Source organism: Protopterus annectens, chromosome 11.part0 (assembly GCF_019279795.1).
Source record: "Protopterus annectens isolate FY-2018-M chromosome 11.part0, PAN1.0, whole genome shotgun sequence".
NCBI classification, from domain to species: Eukaryota; Metazoa; Chordata; order Ceratodontiformes; family Protopteridae; genus Protopterus; species Protopterus annectens.
Window position 1 is genome coordinate 1,069,780,969 of NC_056745.1, and position 20,176 is coordinate 1,069,801,144.

Genomic DNA, 20,176 nt, shown 5'->3' on the forward strand with positions numbered 1-20,176 from the left:
TAAATGCAGTCCCCACAAACCTTTATCTGCTATGTACACCCACCTACATCTCCCCCACACCAGAAACAATTGCAATACAGACTGTAATAACATCACAAACATCCACTCACTCAATGATATCTGCAGAAGCCTTAACATACCTTGTGAGAGACACACTGTAATGGCACTATGTGAAATCGTTGCTGTTGTACAATGGAATAGACGCTGATGTTACAGGTTTTGTTTGCAATAGTCTCGTATCAGACGGTTGAGATAACAGCTACACTCACATGTAGAACTACATCCTCTAGCCATCACACACAATCCACGGGGGACATGAAGTCAAAATATCTGTGTGTCTCCATATAGCAGTTGCAATTCATCACAAAAAACATATCCAGGCCGTCTTCCTCGAAGGTAGGCCAAAAGGACAACGCCCAAGTGGAGTATTCAATTATACCCCACTGTTGCCATGTAATTGGCTAATGGAGTAGCTGCACAGCTGATGTGCATGTCATCATCTACTCCAGAACACCAAATGGTGGCAGGATACCACACGTTACTGGTATCTATGTATAAAAGGATGGCTTGCCATACATTCAAACCATATGCACATACCATAAAACCGTTGAAACAGGAAAGGAGTAAGACAGATATTTTCGTAAACTCGGACCACTAAGAAGGTATGTAGAACACTCAGTATGTTAGTGTATGTAGTGCCTTTTCTGTATTAATGAAAGTGTATGCAATGCATACAGTGGGAAAAGGTATTATGTAGTGATGTCTTGTTGAGCATAGTAACGCTTGTAGAAATTGTGTGTACTGCTGTGGACCACAAGGTAAACACCTCATACACCACAAGGGATGCTACATAAGGGCTTTAAACACAATGATTCCACTCCAGCCGCTGTCAGTGGAAGGGTTTGTCCAACAAGTACATGCCATAACAGGGGATAGTATATGTTGATATACTGTAACAGTAGGCATATGTATGGGCGTATAACTGAGAATAACATGTCTAAGTTGGTCCTGCTGTGCAATTATGCTTTGCATTATGGGATATTGTTGCAAAAATGTGAAATGTACAGTATTGTAGGTAGATATGGCAAATATTTTACATAGCATTACTGTCATATTATGCAAACATCAGGTATGTCTATTGGCATGTACAATACACAATAACAGGATACATATGGCTTGTAGTCACCAGACAGTGTAACAGCATGATAGCTAATTGAAATGGAAGAGCTACTCAATTATCCATGCACAAACAACATGTAATAGCTTCATAGGTTCATAGTTAGGTACTATGCTGTCTGGCCAAGTCCATTCATAAGCCCAACTACAGTGTTTTCACTTGCGTCACCTCCCTAGGTTAGTGTCCTGTGCCTGTGAAAAGCAGAGCCATTTGTTTCCTGCACCCGTGTACAGTAGAGCCACTGCAGTAATCCCTGGCGTACATGTCTGTCTCCCAGCCACCCATCAAGGTATCTCTTGAAGAGTGCTAGTGAGGGTCCCTGCCTGATGTACATAGGAATCATGTTCCAAAGCATGGTAAGTGTCTGGTTCAGGAATGTATCCCTCCAGCACGTCCTAGTAATCGTTGCATTTGGGTACATATCCCAGAGCATGTTGCTCTCAGTGGCTTTTGCTTATGTTGCTTATGTGGAGCATATCCATCAATATTGTTGTGGACATGGGCCTTGTATGTTCAGCAGAGATCACTTCTGAGTATGCAGTATGCAAATTAGTACAGCTGGGGTTTCCGTAGTTGTGCTGCATACGTCATCCTTCAGATGTCAGTAATCCTCTTGGTGTGTTAATGTTGTGGTATTCAAAGCCATTGCTGTTGTTTCGTAAGGTACACCCCAAATGGTGTGTTGTACCCTTGAACATGTTTCATAAGTCAGGAGTAGAGAGGTACAATGGCTGCCTTTGTTCCGGCAGATTACGGTGGCCATGTAGAAGGATATCCACGCCACCTTGGCAATATGGTTATCAAAGGAGTGGGTGCTATATACTTGTGTTCTAAGATCCCTTATAATGTCTTATGTATGGAGGGGACTACCACCTATGTGATAGTCAGTGGGTGATTGGTTTAATCCAAAGGGGATGTCTATGCACCTTGTGGCATGCAGCTTGAGGCCATGTTATCGACACCAGGTATCTGTCACAGTGACACCCTTATGGAGGGTGTCTGTATCAGCTGGTGAATCAATCATGGCCCCTAGTTTGCAGGCATCTGCAAACCTATTCAGGGAAAGTCCTTCTGTGCTAGCTTGTACCGCAGAGAAGCATATACCGAACATGAGGGGCCCTATGACCGAGGACTGGGGTATGCCAATTGTAACTGATTTACAGTAGGAACTAGGGTATGCTACCCTCACTGTGTGGGTCCTGTCCATGGGCCACTTTGCATAACATCTCGTGATGTAGGGGTTGATGTGCAGGTGGATGTGTATGTTGACAATACCAGAATGGGTAACGGTGTTGAAAGCCAATGAGAGGACAAGGTAGGCTTTGTGGACCTCCTTACCCTCATCTACTACCTTGGTAACTGTCTCAAAGGACTCCACCAGGTGTAGGAGTCATGGTCTGGCCCTAACAAATCCAAACTGGGTGGTATCAAAGGTTTGGAGGCCACCAATGTCTATGTGAATGACTTCTATGATGATGTGCTCCATAGCCTTGCAGAACAGTCTAGTCAGGCGTATAGGGCAATAGTTCCTCTGGTCCATTGTGGCGCCACCTTTGTGGAGTGTGATAACTGTTGCTGTGTGCCATTCAGGGGCCACAATGCCTGATACAAGGCTATTAGTAAATTTGGTGCCCAAGTGGGGAGCCATGTCGTTCTGAGGTTTGTGTAAATTGCAGCCTGGGATGTTGGACAGTCACATGGAGTCTGTGTTCCAGGCTTTAGAGAGTGCAGCTTTGAACTGTGTAATTGTGACCGCTGGGACTCTGCATTGCTCCTGTATAGATGTGGGCCCTTTAGGGTGTGAGAGGGGTGTAAAGTTAGCACTGAACCTATCTGCCAGGATGCTGCCAGTATCAGTCGGTTCTGTAATGTACATGCCTAACCGCTGTATGTCAGAGCAGATGTGGGTATCGCCATCGAGAGTAGTGACATACCTCCATAATGCTTTGCGGTAGTCCTTGGTATGGGTTGCAGTAATGATTACGTAGCTAGCTTTGGAGGATGATCTCAGATTTCTACTGAGGCTGACCAGGGAGCTACCCCACCCATGGGATTGTACTCTACTTTGCAACAGTCTCATCCTTCTGTTGTACATTATGTCCATGGCAGTGGACCCCCAGAGTGGCGTCCATTATCTCGTGGGTACCGTCATGGCTCTGTTTGGGATAGCATGATCCATGCAGTCGTGTAAGTGCTAATGAAGTGCAGTTGTGTATGATTCAGCGTTTGTAACTATATTGTCCATCTGCACCGCTGTCATGACGTTTACTACTGCTGTCATAAGAAGCCTGAAGTTGGCTTTGTAGAAATATTGTACTGTGTTTTCCGTGAAGGGTGTGGTGCCGGGATGTGGATAACAAGGGTGATTAGCATACATTCAGATCTGACCAACGAGGGGATAACCCCAGGTGTGGAACACCAGTCACACATGTTGGTAATGTCCAGGTCTAGGATATTGTTGGCCCTGGTGGTGGTGTGGATAGGTTGATCCAGCCGATTTGAGGTTATGAATCCCAGAAAGTGTTGGCCTAATGTGTCGGTACATGAGTAGGTATCCCAGTTAAGTGTGGGGTAGTGTCAGTCTCACATTAATAGTTCCTGTTTGAACCCTACTTTCCAGTACACCAAGAAGTGAGGGCCATTAACCGTGGGGTATGGTGTGGCATCCGTAGCAAGCTACAATTTGTATAGAAGTTATGGCCACAGTTAGTTGCATTTGGATTACCTCTGATGCATTGTGCTAAGCAACCAGCCTGGAGGTGTGTACATCCTTGTGAAATATGGACACACCACCACCGTGGGTGTTCCGGTCCTGGTTACATGACTGAAAGGTGTGGTCTGCGTAATAGCCTGTTAGTGCAGGGGTGCTCTCAGGAGCCTAGAAGCAGGTCCCAGTCACTGCAGAGATATCAAAGTGGTCCATTATAAGGAGTGCCTTGGGTGAGTGGGTTTGAGATGAAGATGTCAAGCATTGAGTAACATTACCCTCAGGTTTTGCTTCCCTGTTCCTGTTCTGGTGGTGAATATGTTATTTGAACCATGTCTAAAACAGGCACTATAGGAGCAGCAAGAGCCTTAGACGTTATCCATAATCCCAGGGCCGACAGGTGCAGGTCATCTGTGCCAAAGCATCGTGTTCTGTCGACCATGTCATTCAAAGCAGACAGATACTGGATACCCTTGGAATGACACCAGAAGCATAGCCAACTGTTGAAGTGAATAATTCAGTCGTTGTACTGCATTATCAGTCTGGACAAATGCAGAATGCTTCTCAGGGCTAGGGCGATACCTGCCTGGGCTACAAGATAGGAGAGCTATTGCATGTCTCTGTACATGTAGTCCAGGAATTTACATCTCAGGGCATTCACACTAACATGGAGAATGACATATTGTACCTGTTGAGGAGTGACCTGAGTGCATAGGTTATGTTGTGGATCCTGCTACCCGACAGCCATATGAAAGTGATTATCACCTTGTGTAGCCTGCTGTGTGGGACATCAGTGTGACCGCCTACATAGTCACCTATGACTAGTGTGTTGGGTATGTTATATCACCCTATTGGCTGTAGTTGATGGACACACATGAGTCTGTGGGCTATAAGTAATTGGTGTTGTGTTTGGTGATGGGGGCTGCCTGCGTTTCTGCTTCAGAGTCCTCTGTTGCCTGCACAGAGTAGTATTGAGAGGCTCCGCAAATGTTGTAGTCTTACTATGTGTGGCCTGTGGTGGTGGAGATCTAGTGAGACTATGTGATGAGTGTGGTGTGGTGCAAACGTTTAACATCCCCACATGATTATCAGGTTCAGTCTGGATTGGAGAGAGGATTACCTCCAGCATGGCTACATATGTGCATCTCCCACAGGTTGTAGTGTAATATGTTAGGAGGTGAGCATTGACTGTGTACATGAGACAATTGCTATATTGCCTCATGATGCTCATATTCATCATATAGACAGGCGATAACACTGGAAATTAACACTTGGACATGCCTGAATATTCAACCATTTCGCACTAGATATGTGAGGTAAGTGTGTACAACAGCTGTTTTACGCTAAGCAAGCTGGAAATGTAAGTACAAACAGTGTTTACCTGTAGGAAATGAGTAGGATTGAGTGCTATAGTAATTAGTAGCTCATGAAATGCTTACATGTTCTGAACAAGTGCTGAGCATGAATAAGCAATACAGATAGGGTGTTGGATAACATAAACTCACTGCCCCCCCCCAACAGGTATACAATCACATATCCATGAACACTACAGAGCCCCTGTAACCATAACTATGATGGTACAAGGTGCACTCAGGCTGCATGTGACCTGTCCACATCCCTGGTTGTATCATAAACATATGGCAAAACAATTTGCTCTACACATACACATCATGTAAAACATAGGTTCATGTCAGTCTGTGAAAACACTGAATGGTGCACACCAACAGTTATCACAACCCACAAAGTGGAGACACCACTCATAATGGGATCCACTGCACTATTACCCTGCTGAGTATGGTCTGAAAGTCTATGAACCTTAATCAACATATATGTTGTTAGCAGTACAGATGTAGATGACAGTACGGATGGTTTTACACTGCATATCATACCTGTGACAGGTCATAGGACATCATCACCCATACTGTGTTCCACCTACACTCAGTATACTAGATGTACCTTTGTATGTCACAGGACTGTTCTGCCAGTGGCCAGTTGACAGAACCAACACTACAAAAGGTGTCTGAGTGACATGTGCATATCACACCAGTGGCAGCTACAGTAAAACAGGGTTAATGTTTTGTACTCCCCCATCATTGTAGCCCATATCACACAGACAAATGGGAGGCATCTCCGTATGTAAATATGTGAATGGCCATGACCTAGGAGCAATAGCTGACTCAGTGTTGTGGACAACATACAGAATGGGTTTTGTGGGCAAGGTGTGTGACATATGTGCACAATCTGACAGCTGCATATTGCATTGTCACCAACCCTGCACCCATGAACTACCACCTAGGCAGCGGTCAACATAATGGACACTGTGTGTAAGGGATGGTGCTGTGCAGTTTACCTCCCTGAGCTAGTGACATCACCAGGCCTATTAGTTAGTCATAAGAGGCAACCCTAGTCATGACAGGGTGCCATCCATGAGCATGGAGATCATTGTACAGCCATACTCATCATTCAAGTGACCAATATTGGATCACATATCACCTTTAAGGGGTATTGGCCATGCTTGGATGGGCGACACCAGCCTTCACAATCCTCATCTCCACTATGCAGCATGCTGTCTACCCTGCATAAAGACATGTCCAACACTGTGATGTTGGACATGCTACACGTACATATCCTGATCTGAAAAACATACGTCATGGACAGCCATCTTCCTAGTACAAGGATCGCCACATGCTGGACAGATCCATGTGCCATACACGTTACATACTCCTGCCATACTATGCAATGCTGTCCAGCAAAGTTGCACATGTCATCTCTGTCAGACATGGTGTGATGACCGCATGGTAGATGTATCATTAACTGTCTGGATCAGTTATGTGGCACTGATTCACTTGGCAGCGGGAACATGGATGTTGGATACAGCTAGAAAACCTTACATCCTATGCTCATACATGGCCCAGGGCATACACACTACTACATGACCTTGGCCGTACATGCTATAGTTGATAACCATCCCTGCAAATACCATCCGGCTAGCCATTGTCCCATGTGTATCACATGTGCAACACAGGCGATACATGGCAGGATGTTGAACTGGTGTACAGTGCCGTGCAGATGTATATGGAAAAACACATGCATGTAAAAGTTTCCGTGTGCATGTCTGCATTGTCACAGGTCATGTCCATTAAGGCAGTGTATGTGTTGATATGTGACATATACACAGCATCAAGGTCAACAGGATTAATGTGGATACATCCAGGCATGTGCTGATAGGTAAGAACACCAGTACAGGCAAACAGACATGCCCACATCAACACAGCATTCACATGGGGTATGAGCAATGTAATGAGGTGACACACATATATGGTGATAATATCCAGTCCCCATCGGGTGTTACATGTGTGTGACACAAACATGTCAGTGGTGTCAGTGTCATGAAGATTTTCAAAGACTACTGTTCATATGTACTAAATGTAATACACATGTATGTGCAGCTGTATCTCTGTGCATCTCTGAGATACTGTGACCTGTCTCCATCATTATGTCTTCCAGATATGCCTCGATCAAGACTGCCAGCATATAGCCGCTTGGAGGATGAGGCCCTCATACCTTACCTCCAGGATAACTATGAGGTATTGTTCAGCCATGTGCCACAGCATGCCCAGCAGCGTGATGACCTGTGGCAGGAACTTTACAGGAGGGTTAATGATGTGGGTGGCCACAACCGCACCTACCAGCAGGTGCGCAGACACTGCACAGACCTGATCAGACATGCGAAACAGCATGCAAATGCAATTGCCAGGGAACAAGGTACAAGAGGTGGTGGGCCACCATCCCAGCCCCCACTCACATGTACCGAGGAGCTACTGGCCAGCCTGGGGATGCCATCAGAACAGCATCCACAAACTCTATCTGCCATCATGGAGGTGTGTGTCTCCCAACCACTGAGCCTGGAGTTGCCTGGTAAGTCACTACTGCACATATAACTATTATATCCCATTTAGATGCATGTGTCACTGTACAATATGTAATGAAACATCATATGCAAGGTATGTTTACACACATGCCACATACTATAGTATGCTACCCTGTGTATGCACACATGTGCATACTCCATAGTATATCCTATTGTACTTACAAATGTGTTAACATGCACATTGCACCCTGTAGTTGTCATACAGTCATGGATAATGATCATACTGCTGTGTCACCCCTATATAGGTACCTTTGGCATGCTGCAGAGACAGCAGGCCATTGCAGGTGAGACAGTTATCGGTATCAGGCATGTTAAGTTAATGCACAGATCTATTCGCCATGTGGCCAGTTAACACATGTACACATAATGTATGGTCCAGTCACGATATACAGATCACATCTTTAATCAATCACACTGGCTACCTGTGCAATACATACAAACTAAATGAAACACTGACATGAAACCACAGAAACTGTCACTGCTAGATGTGTGGACAGCTGTTTAGACAACGGTGGAGGTGTTGTTCAATGTAGGAATATGTACTATTCATCAGAACAACACATGTGGGTTACGCAAACAGTACTACACAGTGAGCTGGAGTATGGGCAGCCCACAGGATTCACCATTGTGGAATATGCCCCTGCAATGAGTGCACACATTGTGATGTGCCATCTGATGTGTCCATGACATGTAGTGGTCCGGCTGCAGCATTGTCTCACTATCCCATAAAACATACCCCACATACCAAACATACAACTCTTTGTCTGCATAACCCTGTGGACAGTGGAGTATCTGACATCTATGGGTGTATGTCATATGGGACAACACAGACATGTGAGATAGACGGCCATCACAAACATTTGGCCAACACATGTTCACACATGGCCATGGATGATGGCCAGAGACATGTAGCAACACACAGTAGATGTGATGTGTATGTGTGTACACCCTGTTGTACATTGTCTACACATGGTCCAACTATAGCCTTTGTTGAATGGTTATATAGTAGATGTGGAACACTGGACATCCTAAAAGCCTGTGCACAGCTTGTGAGGTGTCACTTAATTCGACCATGTAAGATGTGTTGAACATCATGACTGTGTCTCAGCATGACAGTAGTCACCTGTACAGCATCCACATACATACACAGACACCACATCAGGCCACAGATACCGTACATTTCCCTTGCTGCTGTTGGACATCACTGTCAACTGTGCACCTCGTGTGTGTGGTACAAAAATGTCATGTGGGACATGGTGTATTGACAAGTCTGCCATGTGTGGACACGGTTGCCAGGCAGCTAACAAATGTTAGCAGTTGTGCAGGGGTGTCATCCGTATGTCTTTCAGTGACCTGTCACACATGACACATCATGGTTCAGTGTGTATACACCTCAGCGACATGGGTCACAATCCACAGTATTTATGTATTGTGTATGCACACAGTCATGACTGTGCACTGTGCATGTATTCCACACTGTATAGCAATAGAGACCATGTTTCCATGCAATGGCACTGTGTCTGTACTTCACACAGTATAGCAATATAGACGCCTCATAATACCCTTCAATGGTCATGCACATCTACTAAAAGTGCATTCTGTCTGTAGGGCATACAGACAACACTGCAATGTGACACCATTACACCACTGTACATGTGTCAGGACACCATTGTGTCAAACATGTATGCATGTCAATGCACACGTCAGCAGATTACATGTCATACTACATGTTAATGTCAAGGACATATGCCTCACATCAGCCATGTGTACTGTTAACCTGTGCTGGTCCACATGGTGTATCACAGGGATGCATGCTTACTACCATGATTGTGTGAAATGCATGGCTTCTGCTATGACACATGCTTGCTGTTGTGTGCAACCCAGGGATGTATGATAACTACCACTATTAATGTCTGAGCTGCATGCCATCTGCTGTATCACATGCATGTTGCATGCCTTCTGTCAAATCACATGCTGTTTTGTGTGTGTGTGTGTGTGTGTGTGTGTGTGTGTGTGTGTGTGTATCTTTGTGTGTGTGTGTGTGTGTGTGTGTGTGTGTGTGTGTGTGTGTGTGTGTGCGTGTGTGTGTGTGTGTCTGTGTGTGTGTCTGTGTGTGCATCTGTGTGTGTGTCTCTATTGTAATGTAGAGTCTTTGTTTGTGTTCACAGGTGATGTAGGTGTGTTACTCTCCTACGGTCCATCTGATGTTAGTGTTACCACAGACTCTAGCAGTGATGATGAACATATGCTTGAGGTACAGGCAGGGTTGTCAGGGGCTGAATCTGTGCCATTGGTTGCCATTCCACCTATATCCCCCTCTTCCCCGCACGCAGTTCTCATGCCAACACATACCCCATCACCAGTAGCCATAGAGGAAGGACAGTTAGCATGTGTTAGCTTGGAACAGAAACGTGTGGTGGCTATCAAAGGTGTGTCTTCACACCATGGTGTCAGTCAAATGACTGCAGATGTGCCACACAGGCATGTGGCCACTGCTGCTCGTAGGAGGACCTCTGGCCGACATGCACCTGCAGGACAGAGCACAGCAGCTGGTGTCACCAGACGCATGTTTCAGACTGTAATGGCGGCACAGGCATGTGCTGAATGGCAGAACAAAGAAGGGCAGAGGCTTCAGAGGGCTGCTATCCGTTCTTTAAATGACAACATCCAGGCATTGGCAAATGCTCAACAGCAGATTGCTGAAGTTTTGGACAGATGATTGGGTGACATGGTTGGAATCCTTGGCCATGGCATGACAATCCGCGAGCGTGAGCTGTCTGTGCTGGAACATCTGGTAGGAGTGAGGCATAGGCCACGTGGACATAGGCCAGCTACACCACCTGGTGCAGGTCTACGTGAATGAGCTACCTCACATGCCCGCTCCCATAGTGCCGGTAGCAGCAGCAGTGCAGCTGGTGCTGTGCTGTCCACACCAGGACACAGCAGGCCATGTGGACGTGGTCCTGGATGGTCCCAGTGGGGACATGTGTCATCAGACAGTACCCAGTTTGTACCTCTGTCTGGTAGTGCCCGTGCAAACCCTGGCAGGCACAGGTCACGTGGCCAGACACAGTGAGCTGTAAATCCTGGTTTGTACAATCTGGAGCTGTCAATAATACCCCTGTGTAGGCCGGACAAATGGCAGAACTGTGTGCATGCATACACACACACACACCAGAAACATCTGTAGGGCACCGCAACACTCACATGCATAACAACCACACATGGCCAATTAGATCACAGGCCCTAACCCACACACATGATGTCATCCACTGGTGCAGCCTAGGCCCCTGGCAAACATTATCACCCTGTGCATATGATGATGCCTGTGCCACATCCCTGTCATCCACACCATCGGTGCAGGGACATGCTCATATGGTCTGATGCACAGGGTGAACAGAATAGGGAGATAAGTGTATATTACAATTGTTGTGTACTGCTGACACGCAGCAGACATACCATATAGTACAGGTTTAGAATGCATTGTTTTATGTTCACAGTATGTGCCTTGGTAACAACAGTAATAGCATGTTGGTAATGATGCCCTGCTTTCCTCCTTAAGGTCTAATTGCATGTGCCATTAAGTACCAGTGTTTGCAGTTTCCCATGTGTAAATGTGGAGTACTCACAGGCATGTATGGCAATATCAGCATGCTATATGTAGCCTCAACCTCACTGTTAGAAAGGATGACATTCCAAAGATGTCTACACATCTACTGATCCAGGAGCATGTGAGCTCTGTACTAAGCTACAGTGGCTAGAGATGTGACATCCATACCAGGTGACATCACAGGTGCAGTTACATGGTGCGGGGGGTTTACACAATGGTCTAGCTGCTGTCAAGGGTAGAAGCCAGTTGATAGCATGAGGCCTCACTGTGTAGCAGTAATACACATTCACATTACAGGATGAGAACACACAACTACACACAACTACACACAGACACACACAGAAACACACACAGGTATTCAGATACAGTAACATGCCCACACTCACGGGGACAACGACACTATAACACACACACTTGATAGTGTTGAGGTGAGGACCCCTGCCTATGTGGTAATCACCATTACAGTACTTTGCACCCACATGACGCGACACAGAGAATGAACATGTACAGGTAGTCAGTAATGCCTAAGACCAATGGCATCAACAGGGTAGTAGATTGCATCACCTGGAGGGGTTAGGGGTCATATCTGTTTACTATGGTAGCATACATCCTCACACCATGCACCAGACAGCCATACATACACACACACACACACACACACACACACACACACACACACACACACACTGTGGAGTCCACAATTGAATTCAGCTATGTCATGCACATACAAATAGCTAACATATGTGTGATACACACACCACCCCTGCCTATGTCTTGCTTTCTACACTGCAGTATGTACAGATCTCTACAACAGTGTACAGGGGTGTGCAACAATTGGGATGTATTCCCCACCATACGTGGCATATATGGACACACAAGCAAACATACATGGCAGTACTGTGAGTTAAACACCTGCTATCTTATGATACATCTGGCAGACATGCAGCAGTATTGCCCGCATTACAATGTGTACCGATGCTACCTTCGGCAATTGTGCTGCTATATGCACACAGGAGGACTTAAGTGTTACAGGTGTCAAGTGATTTACAGTCAGTGACACCCTGACCGCTGTGTAGGTTGTATGTCTTCACCTTCAATTAACAGAAACATAGCTTAATGTTTGCATATGTTATGGTAGGGTGGCTTGTGACACACCTGTGAGCTGCCTTCAGCAAACATCCATCTGCAAAGTTGGCCCACCACTTTATGTACACACATCCATCCATACCTGATGTACATCTTACCGTACTGTCAGTATTTCACCATATACAGGTGTCAGTGATGGGGCTGCATTGCAACTGCATGTTGTAGTAAGACACAGATGAACTGCAAACATCAGCTACTGCACATGCATGGTAGCTGAATGCACACCACTACATGTACATGTGTGTAAGTCCTACATTTCTGTCTTGTAGCCATGTTTGTATGCATTGCAATTGGTGGACATGTGTGATGACATACATGACACATAGACTGTTGTATGATATGATAGTTGTCATGGGTAACCAGTACAGAGGGAATGTTAACTCAGTCAACATTGCTATCACACCTTATGTACTGTTAGCATTCAACAACCATGGACCTACCTTCCATGTGCATGCGTGTAATTGCTGTAGCCACTTGTCTGCACGAAGGACAGCAAAAGCTATGCTATGTACATATGTGTTGTGTGTGTGGGGGGCATTTATGTATCCATGGCAGATGCATGTATGTCATATCCAAACATGTGTGTGTTTACTGGTGTACAGCAACAGTTATCTGTTACAGCTGTATATGACCCAGGGCCCCTGTTATGTGTACAGCTGACATGGTTATGAACAGTGGTATCATTGCATTGCATAACACATGATGGAACCCTGTCAGTACATGGGTAGTCTGCACAGTTGCTGTAGAGCTAGGTACAGTCCACTGGTCATGAGTAACTTGGTGTTGTACTAATGTATGGATGTGTGTTGCTGGTCCAAGGACATGGTGATGTCAGAGGTCTACATCCTAGAATGCGGCATTTGACACTGTGATCTGCACCTGACACATCTGTGATGGCTTTTGAGAGTGTACTGGTCAGTACATGTGAGTGGCCTTCATGTACGTGGGGACACTACCACCTGGAGTGGTCCGTAATGGTGTTATGGCCCACATGTCTGTATCTGAGGTATATGGTGGTAGTGCTATTGTGCACAACTGAGCCTTATGCCAGGTGTTCCTCACTGCACAGATGTCAGTATTCCCCATTGTTGGATCTAGATTGGCAGCTGTGATTACGAACGCCACACATCTAGCACTGTTTAGCATACACATACAATGCAGTTGTCCTCTAGGTGTCAGGGTGTTTACATGGTCTCAGGATATCCGTCTATGAATGGTACTATATGTGTGAAGTAGCCACTCCTTGTAGGACATCACTGCGGGTGGTATTAGTGTGCCAGGTTTAGATTGGTACAGCTAAGGCGATGGACAGCAGCAGACATTGTGTAGAAGACCGGTGTCAGATATATGTAGTGCAGCGTTCATGCTAACAATGATGACTTTCGACACACTGTGCCCTTCCGTGTTTAGAATCAGAGTGCATATAAGACAGACCTTCATTGCTGTGTGAGCATGCCCAGTACGCCGTTGTGTAGATGGACACATAGTGCATTCCAAACGGACGTGTGCTACTAAGTGTGTGAGCATGCCCAGTGACAGCTTGTGTCGGTTATGTGCCTCTATGTGTATGGGCATGACCATTGTAATCCTGTATAGTGATAGTGGTCATCCAGGCAACAGATGGCCATACCCCACTTCAGGATGGATTCCTACATTGAACACACTGGTTCACAGGTATGTACACCGTAACTGCCAGCATCCATGTCGATGTCCGCATTCCTAGAAGGTCATATTGACTGTCTTGAAAGGTGTAGTGTCTGTGGCGCGTCTCGCATCTATGTAGTGTTGTAATAGTGGTCCGTAGATAGGCAGATGTCCTGCTCACACCACTGGCGTGTGTTTGTCTCCATCTGCCTTGGGACAGTAATATGCTTTTAGACTGCTCACACTCCATACAATACCTATTGGCGTTTGTTCCATTGATGATGTCACCCACCTAGAAGTATGCCTCTGGGAGTGCTGTGCTCCAGTAATCTCGGTAGCGCGTTCTGTAACTGTTTAATGCTGTAGTGTGATAAGGTAGTTAGGTCTATGTTCTAATCCCAGCCCTGCCAAGTGTGTGTGTGTGTGTTTCCAGCTGCCTGGGGACTGAGTAATGCTTTTAGACTGCTCACTCTCCATACAATCCCTATCGGCGTCTTTTCCATTGCTGATGATGTCACCCACCTAGAAGTATGCCTCTGGGAGTGTTGTGCTCCAGTAATCTCAGTAGTGTGTTCTGTAACTGCATAATGCTGTAGTGTGATAAGGTAGGCCTATGTTCTCATCCCAGCCCTGCCAAGTGTGTGTGTGTGTTTCCAGCTGCCTGGGGACAGAGTAATGCTTTTAGACTGCTCACTCTCCATACAATCCCTATCAGCGTCTTTTCCATTGCTGATGATGTCACCCACCTAGAAGTATGCCTCTGGGAGTGCTGTGCTCCAGTAATCTCAGTAGCGCATTCTGTAACTATGTAATGCTGTAGTGTGATAAGATAGTTAGGTCTATGTTCTAATCCCATCCCTGCCAAGTGTGTTTGTGTGTGTGTGTTTCCAGCTGCCTGGGGACAGAGTAATGCTTTTAGAATGCTCACTCTCCATACAATCCCTATCGGCATCTTTTCCATTGCTGATGATGTCACCCACCTAGAAGTACGCCTCTGGGAGTGCTGTGCTCCAGTAATCTCCATAGCACGTTCTCTAACTGCATAATGCTGTAGTGTAATAAGGTAGTTAGGTCTATGTTCTAATCCCAGCCCTGTCAAGTGTGTGTATGTTTCCAGCTGCCTGGGGACAGAGTAATGCTTTTAGACTGCTCACTCTCCATACAATCCCTATTGGCATCTTTTCCATTGCTGATGATGTCACCCACCTAGAAGTATGCCTCTGGGAGTGCTGTGCTCCAGTAATCTTGGTAATGCGTTCTGTAACTGAGTAACGCTGTAGTATGCTAAGGTAGTTAGGTCTATATTCTAATCCCAGCCCCTGCCAAGTGTGTGTGTGTTTCCAGCTGCCTGGGGACAGAGTAATGCTTTTAGACTGTTCACTCTCCATACAATCCCTATCGGCATCTTTTCCATTGCTGATGATGTCACCCACCTAGAAGTATGCCTCTGGGAGTGCTGTGATCCAGTAATCTTTGTAGCGCATTGCATAACTACGTAATGCTGTAGTGTGATAAAATAGACAGGTAGGTGTTTTATTCCAAGGCATGACAGGTGTGTGTGTTTGGCAGTCATATCCTATGTGCTGGTATCTGTGAGTGGCTAGCACCAGGATTTGTTGAGTGTGTTTTGTTGCTTTCCTATATAGTGTCCACAAATGTCATGATCGCCCAAGAGACTGGGTTGGCAAGACATGCACATACATCTGCCAATAGGTCTGGTGAGTAAATGTCAGCAGCCCTACTCTTACCCTTAATACAGTCTAACCCATGTGACGCAACGAAACACACTTGCCTTGATAGTAACACCACTACATAATGCAGGTGGCACATGTGGTTTCCTTTTCATTCTTGTCTAATGCTTTGGTGCCATGTGGTCCGCTGTTATGATATAAATTCTATATCTATGTATGTGTGTGTATATCCATATGTGTGTGTGTGTATGTATGTGTGTGTGTATATATATATATATATATATATATATATATATATATATATATATATATATATATATATATAGATATATATATATATATATATATATATATATATATATATATATATATATATATATATATATATATATATATATATATATATATATATGTGGACATTAGCACACATAAATCTACATGATGGAAAACATGTCCTGTACTATTGAATGTCTGTGCTGGATGATCTGTACGTGATCACCTTGGATGCATGTATATCTGCCATGGCTTAGTGGTAACGCACATCATCTGTGGTGTGCAGGGTCCCAGGTTCTAGTCATGTAGAGACTGGTTATTTTGTTGTTAGGAAGAACAAGGGACATCGAATACGGTGATAGTAAGGCACCTTTAACCAGCTGTGTGCAGATCTGAGCGACAGTAAGCAGTGGCTATTATTTTGGAGGATCAGTATGGGTCATATAACTATGCATTAGAAGACAATACTATACAAATGAGGTTGAAACTAGTGAATCCCGTTTATCCCCAGGGTGTGATGCAGATCCCAAGAGTGTATGTGTATAGATAGCCAGGTGCAGGACTCAAATATAGGTGAAAACATGGGGGGGGGTGTCAGGCATACAGTACGTACATTGGAGCCCTGTGCCTCGGGATTGCTCCTGCCTTACCACGCCTAAGCTAGGGGTGTGTCTATACCTGCCTAGTGAAATTGGGAGGGACAACAGCAGTAGTGGAGTAGTCAAGGTGAACAAGCTGCGCAAACAGGTGATAATTAGCAAAATCAGCAGATTACATGCCCAGCCCGGACCAGAACACTACAGTAAATTGACCAAGCACCACACACACAGGTTTCTTCCACACTCTTCACCATCGGTGTATACATGCGGGGACATTTATCAACACAATCCAACCAAATGAGAAGGGCTGCAGCAGGCAACGTAGACCAACATGTGCAGGAGGCTGAGGGTGGTGAGGATGTGAATGCTGCCGAACAACCCTTAGTGAGGAGACAGAAGATTTTACAGACCCAGGGTAACCTACCAGGGGCTACATGAGCTGGAGATAGTGGAGCACTATGGGGTGGACAGAGACCTCCTACAGCAGCTTGTTGAGCTGTGCTGGCCACACCTGACACATCGAACAGGCCGAGGGAAACCCATCCCAGTGGATACCAAGGTATGTGTAGGCCTAGGTATACTAGCCACAGGTACCTCCCAAAGCACAACTGGGGATATCATGGGGATCTCACAGGAATCTGCATCCAGAGTATTGCACCAGTTCCCAGATGCCATGTCACCACATGCCAGTGAGCACGTACATGTCCTCAACACACGTGAGGTGTTGACCAGCAATATGTGTCTCCTCCACCAAATGGCAGACTACCCTGGGGTACTGTGTGCTATAGCTTGCATGCACGTACGCATCAAAGCACCACCCGTTGAGCGGGGTAGGGCCTACATTAACCGCAGGGGCATACCCTCCAACAGCTAGGTTGTATGCAATGACCAGGGCATTATACTGAATGTGTGTGCTGGCTGCCCTGGAAGCTATGACGATTCCAATATATGGCATCTAATGCAGCTGTGCCCCACCATTGCCAATATGGACATCCCCTACAGTCACCTAGTGGGGGATGCTGGGTAACCACTGGAGTCGTGGCTGATGACACCCATCAGCAATGCACACACACCTGAACAACTAAACCATAATGAGGCACACGCACAGGCAAGACAAATAATTGAGCATGTGTTTGGGATGCTCAGGTCATGGTTCTGGTGTCTGGACACATCCAGTGGAGCCTTGCAGTATTCGCCAGCTACATGCACCCAAATTGTTATGGTATGTGCTATGCTACACAATATGATCCTGCAGAAACAGTTGCAGCAGGAACAGCATGGGGCAGGGCCACACAGCCCCCCACCAATGCCAAGGCCTGTACAGGCACACTGTGACTCGGAGGAGGCACTACCTGAGCTGGACCCAGTAGGCGAAAGGAGGCATGCACAGTATGACCTGCCCTTGGCAAAGAGGCAATGCATGACATATGCACCGACACAGTAGGTACCCAGGGAATTTCACCCTCTCTGACTCGCACAGACAGTAAAAGGGATGCCAAACATGACACTACCTGCGCTCAGACATGTATAGGAAGTGCACTGTGTGCATCCAACATAGGCAGCCCTCCAGCACCATCCTCAGGTCTGGCACACCCCCAAGGTAAGTCAATCAACCTACCAGTTGGCAGTTGTATTAGAATGTGTTTTTACCTGTAGCTATGGTATGGATGTGAGCATACTGGGCATGTTCAAACACATGAAGGTATGACGGTAATGTCAGTCGACAACATGCGTAACAGTCATACTGGGCATGCTCACACACTTAAACACAAGACGGCCAGGTCTGGACATATCTGCCAGTACATTGCTATACTGTTGGATGACTGTGCTGTATGGTATGTGTGTGGTACTGTCTATTGTCTGTATATATGCCATGGTGTATTGGTAATTCAAATCAGCTGTGTGCGCAGGGTGTTGCTACCAACACTTGCAAAGGAAAGTTTTTTGTTTGCGGCCAGAAAAAGGCCTTTGGATACGGAGTGGGTAAGGCACATTCCAGCAGGTGGGAGTGGTTGTGCATGGGTTTGCATGGTGTTAAACACTGCTGACCTCTAGTTACAGCTCCTTATACTTGTTTAGACACCACATTTCTTTAACAGTGCAATACTCGCATACTGACAGACAAACACACTTACACCCGCTCTTTCCCTCACTTGCACGTGCACCGACATTGGTGCTTGCATTTGTCACTCACGCTGGGTGGGCGCGATCCCTTGTGATGCCTATCACATCGGACTACATGATTACAGTATCGGATATGGCTGACCATTATGCGACGGCAGGCATTCGACTGTACAGAATCAGTGGCCTGTCCAGTGACATAATCATATTATATGCGTGTTCCTCATACAATCTGCTCCCATCTGGCTGATACATGGGAACCAATAATCTGCATTGCAGACATGTAAATGTGTTTTGGGAAACGCATCTTTCTGCCGGGTCATGCTACTGCATACCTATTGTAGGTTTTCCACCTTTTAAATTGGCCGAAGTGAGACTTTAGGAGTAACACCTTTCCCACTTTGCATGGGACAGTCCCTCATTAGGCATATGTGTCATGCGAGAATAATCTAGCCATAGCAAATGTCCTGATTAGAGGACAATATTATATTCTACGTTTCTCTAATAGTTGCATGTAATGGTTATTGTATAAATGACACCTCAATATGTTATGTGAAGTAGCATAAGCAACTTGACTGCTGCTAGACTAAGCTTTGATTTGTGCTAATATGTATATTTCTGTACTATGCATGGCTGTAGGTATGTTCTGACCTGGTACATCTGACATTTCTACAGAGCAGGTCCCACTTTGACCATTTGGAAAGGTGGCAGCCCTATAGGACCTATATGTAGAGATGTCAGATTTGGCAAGGCAACACATACCCACAGCCATTTGAAAATTGACTACTTCACCGGTTTGCATAAGTTAAGGTTATTCTTGTAGCATTATAGTTGCTAATACTGTTTCCTATAACATCTAGGTGTTTCAGATACAACAAAATCATTTTATGCAACCACTACAAACAATATATGAACTCTTTTCCCGAAATCACAGGCCATGTGCCATAACATTCATTTTGCAGGACACAACTGCCCAGAGTGGAGTGTCCCTCACAAAGGTGAACAGGTGGTAACCCCAAACTATTATGCTATCATCTACCTAAAGTGGTCGGCGGAATATGCGCTTTCCGTCACTAGCAGACCTCACATACGAATGGGGGAGAATGAACACTGTATCAGGGACACTGCATAACACCCTGAGGGACACATTTAGATGATTGGTTCTATTAACCTGACACATTGACAGTCACAGGGCATATGTATTCATTCACATTTGTCGAGGTACATGCTGTTTATGACTCATACATATTGTCATTAGTCATTATGTGTATTCTGCC